This window comes from Martes martes (genome assembly GCF_963455335.1).
Source record: "Martes martes genome assembly, chromosome: 2".
Classification (NCBI taxonomy): domain Eukaryota; kingdom Metazoa; phylum Chordata; class Mammalia; order Carnivora; family Mustelidae; genus Martes; species Martes martes.
The window spans coordinates 54424383-54429374 of NC_137889.1; the positions used below are offsets into that span (position 1 = coordinate 54424383).

The 4992-nt window shown below is 36.4% G+C and overlaps 1 protein-coding gene across 2 annotated transcripts in view; it reads right to left on the reverse strand.

Moving 5' to 3' along the window:
- Positions 1–4757, reverse strand: part of FBXO8 (F-box protein 8) — a 47615-nt gene extending 42858 nt beyond the window's left edge. Inside the window, exon 1 of one of the 2 annotated variants that reach the window (XM_080797238.1) lies at positions 4496–4757. The gene's annotated coding sequence lies outside the window, so the exon portion shown is untranslated. The remainder of the gene's footprint in view (positions 1–4495) is intronic. The other variant, XM_080797239.1, reaches the window with a different exon arrangement.
- Positions 4758–4992: the final 235 nt, after the last annotated feature.

Sequence of the window (4992 nt, forward strand, 5' to 3'; positions counted from 1 at the left end):
ATTCAGTAATTCTTAAACATCTGAACAGTGGAATTTAGAAATAAGATATTTCTTATCTTAGATAAAGATCTAAAATGTGTGCCAGAAATGTTATTTCTAAAATGTTAATTTTATAAAGACTTAAAAGACAAGGAGATTCACTTACTTTTAACTTTTTAGAGATTTTCAATATTCTCATTTAGAAAGTAACAGTCGGATTTTGATTATTTTAGGTTTTAAAAATCTTTGTGATGTGATATTACTCTATGGCATAAGAATATGAGAAATGCTCTGATGAAATATTCTCTATAATACATTTAGAATCAAATGGGCAGCCCAGCATTTATTTCTCTACTTCCAAAAGAACAGACCACCAAAGTAGTTTAGAACACACTAGGTGGAGAAATTAAAAAAAAAAAAAAGAAAGAAAGAAAGAAAAAAAAGAAGAAGAAGAAAACATGATAACCAATCACACCCCTAAAACTGAATGGCAACCACTGTAGAGAAAGAAGGAAGGGTAAGCCCACAAGGAGGTCTTTCTGAGGAGAAAAAGGGAAATAGCTAAGTACTAAGAGGTCACAAGGTACGTTAAACACATAAAAAAAACCCCACTCATTAAATTTAAAGATCTGGTTCTGCAAGAGCAGTTTGTGTTACTAAAAGGCATACCATTTGTAGGTTTTTTTTTTTTTTAAGTTCAAAAAGATTTACAATATTACTTTCTGAAGCTTTTTTCCAGTTCTGTAATTTGATTCTAAAATGAGTGTTACCAAATGGCATTTAAACAAATGCAAAAATTAAAATGTGTCATTTAAATGTAATCCAAAAGCTGAGAATTTTAGCCTTATTTAATTTTTTTTGGCTTAGTTTACAAGCAATACCCCACTGTTTTAATCTTTAAATAAAATAAATTTATCATACTTCTCACCTGTTTTAACTTTTAAAGCAAAAACAATTATACTTCTCACCAGCATTACTGGTTCTTACTTAACTGCACTATTTACTCAAACCTCTTGTAATCAGCAACTGCCACAGCACCATATCCCAACCCACCTCCCTGGGGCACACCACACTTCCATGCTCACTAACCAAAATGGCCATTCCCATGGAAGTTGAGGAATTAAAAAAACAAAGCAAAACAAAAGCTGTAATTCTCACTGAACAGCGTTTAGACAAATAAAACAAGATACTAAAATATTGAGGACAGCCTGAGTATAATGAAAGTCAGAAATGAGATGAGAAAATATCTACTAATGAAGACACACTAAAACCTAGATTTGATTCGGGCTCCTTCTCTTTACCAACTGTATTGGGAAAATCACTTAAATTTCTATGTCTCAGTTTCCTCACCTTCCTCACCTGTAAAACAAAGGTTTTAAACCTGATGATCAATCCCTAAGGTCTCTTTTAGCTGTAAAATTCTATGATTCTATAAAAATTAAGTGAGAAAAAAAAATCCTAAAAATAAATAAATAAAATGAAGAGGTGATGGAAGGGTGAATGTGTGTGTGTAAGCATCTGTTCTTTCCATCTCTTTCCCTCCATGTTCATGACTAAACCCAATGCCTAACATTGAAAGCACAGTTATGTTTTATCATCTCTATGTCACTAAAGTTATTTGTCCCAAATACAATGTAAAATTTAATCAAGTCAGGGTGCTTTAGTTTTATTATAGAATGTATATCAATAAACTTGTCAGAAAAACAAAAGAAGAAAATAAAAGAAATAGGGAATACAAATTCCTAGAAGTGGATATATTTAACTAAAGTTGTTTTAAAATAGTAAAATAATTCAATGAGAAAGCAACGAGTTAGATGTGTATTTTACAGACAATGATTTTGATGCATTAATCACAGGCTAGCCAAAGGATTAGCCTCAGTTTCCAAATTTGAATCAAAATGTAGAATAGCTGCACATAGCATTTGGATAAGTAGTAATCTGTAAAATCATTAAGTTTGCATGACTAACTTCAATGCGCTGTGATCAAGGAAGATAATCGCTTGGTAAATCAATGGTTTTATATTATGAAAAGAGGAAAATGACTCAGTCTACACAAAAGCACAGTAAACACACAAACATTCCCTATTAAATTGATCACATAATAAATTACAATGTATGTTTTCACTTATTTAGCCATTAGTATCATAAGGTATTTCATGGCTGGAAGCATCTCAACTGGGTTATTTTCTCAAGCAAATGTTTAAAATTTTGCAAATATATAAGGGCCCCGAATCACATTCATTAATTGGATGTAACCTATTATAAATGAAATATGTAAAACTGACAGGGAATCTCAACTTAAAAGTCAAACTTACACTTTGAGAATTGACACATTTAGGCTGGTGTTAAGCACTTAAGTTATAAAAGATAAACCTGACTAATACTTTACTAACAGGTAAGGCTTTACAACATCTTTCAAACCTGGAAGAAGTGTATGCGGTTTTACCATAGATCATCCTCCAAACAGTGTCACAACAAGTCCTGAAAGCCTATATGGACCTTTAATTTGTAAGAAGGTTATGTGATTCACTGACAGAAGCTGTGCTGGTGATGGACAGCCAGGTATTGCTGATAGAAGGTGGTACCTGCCACCGAATAATAATGCTGAAAACAGACATGAAAAACACACTTCTGTTCTAAGATACACCTTTCCCATCCTTATTTGATCTCACACCAACATAAAGACAGCCAATGACTTGCACTCTTTCTATACTAGAAAAGCATTCCCTCTAGCTTTTCTAACCTCTCTCCTCCTTAAGAGCTACCTATGGTCATGTTTATTTTGGTACAGTGTCAACCATATAAAATGACAACGAGTAAGAAATACACAATCTCCAGTTGTGATATGCTTTGCTCATGTAGACCCTAAAAATACAAACATTCCTCTCACGCACATCATCCCTCATGAGGCATAATTTCCCAAGAAAAATAGTAAACGCTTCTTCGATAATTAGTATGGGAAAAAAAGACAAAAAACAAAAACAACTTTTTTTCCAAGAGAGATAATGCTTGCACAAATTTGTTTTTTTACAAGTTGACGTTGCTCCTTGTCTGACTACACTTCTCTTGGATGCATTTTTGCTCCGTTATCCCTATCTAGTAACTCCTAAATGTTATCAGCCAGGCTGGGTTAGGCAGTCTAGAGGATAGCCCCCAAAACTTCTGGTTGGATTTACTACTCACTTCTAATACAATGGCAGTAGTGGTGAGATACCACTGCTGAGATTAGGTCATAGGAGACTATGGACACTCTTGTGCACTCTTTATTGCTCACCCTATGGGAAAGTAGCTACCACATTCATTGTGTGAAAAGCCCATGTGGTGGAGAACGTAGGCCTACCAACAACCATGTGCATGCATTTGGAAGCAGATCCTCCTACCCCTCAGTAAGCCTTCAGATGGGATCACAGCCCCCACCTGTAGCTAAACTACAAATTCATGAAAGACCTTGGGTCAGAGGCTCTTTGCTAAGCTGTAACCAAATCTCCAACCCACAGAAACTGTGAGATAATAAACATTTGTTGTTTTAAGCTGCTAAATTTTGGAGTAATTTTTTACCCCGCAACAGATAACTAATACAGTATCTCAGACAAATTATCAAATTAACTGGCTAAAAATGGGAAGTTTCCTACTCAACTTGAAAAACAATAAAATTTTCCTTCATTCTCAGATCTGGTCAATTTTGTAAGCCATTAGGGAGGTAAAAACCCTCCTATGCCATAAATATGGTCACCATAGTCCAAATATTAAAAGGAGAAAGAAAGCAGAAATGAAAAACATAAATTAGCTTCACTTTGCAGTAGCAAAGATCATGATATATTGATTTTGAGAAAAACATCTAGGATCCTTGAAAATAAAAATTCAATTTGTTAAAATAAGTAGCCTCAGTCATTAAACTAATAATTACATACAAAACCTAAAAATAAAAACAAAAAACTTGAATGGTGATTGGAATTTATGTATAATACTTAATTGGAAAACCCGACATAGAAGAAAGTAGAGACCAGTTACAAAGAAACAAATAAGAGATAAATTAATAATCTGCCAAATTTGTAACACAAGTTTGATGGCTGAAGTACCCGGCAAAGCCATCATGATCTTAAGTAAAAGTGTCTGCATTCACATAACTGAAAATTATGTACAGAATTGAAAACTGCCTATGCATCAAGAAAACACTCTACTTGAAAAGCAACACTTGGGCTAGAAAAGAGTAATATTTGCCATTGTCGGCTTTACTTCAAAAAGAGGCTGGGACACCGCCTTGGGTCCCAAGTTAACCTATACTCCAGTGGCCTAGAAACACAAGGAACACACCTACTCCCGCCTCCTGATACAGAGTCTACATTTTAACACGCCATTACAGCTGTCCCTCAAAGTGCTCTGCACTGCCATTGGTCCCAAAGTCTTGCTGGTTGGCAAGTTTCTGCCAACTGGCAAACACCGGTTGTCTTTATTTCCAAGAAGAAAAGCAAGGGTATGTAGAGAAAAGACGCAAGAGTTCTGAAATATCATGTACCTGAGCGACCTGCGATCCCCACCGCCGCCGCGACGAATCGGCCTCTGGGCGGGGGCTTTTAGTCAAAAAGAAAATGGCTCAGCCGGGAACTGGTGCCCAGGCCATGGAGATGCCGGTTCAAACTTTACTTGTTCACGCCGGTGGAGGTATCAGCAGCGAGAATAGCAGAAGCAGCACAGGATCTCTCTGAACTCAGCGCACCTCAAGCTGCAGCAGCCAGAGCTGCCGACTGTCCAATTTTTGACGTTTCCTATTGTTGCCGGAAGTGACGTTAGGGTTCTGAGCCTTGGAGAAGAAGCATTTTTATTCCCGGTCTTTACGATTCGCTATAGATTCCCCGTTTCTCACATCGCACCGCGAGCCACTTTAAGCATCAACACTAGACGAACTTTTAATCTGCAATTTGGGGTCGGACTGGCTGTTGAAAATCCTCTCCGCAGAGTCAAGTCTCCTCGGCGGTCTGGACAAATGTGGTGTGGAATCTGCAGCGAGGAATC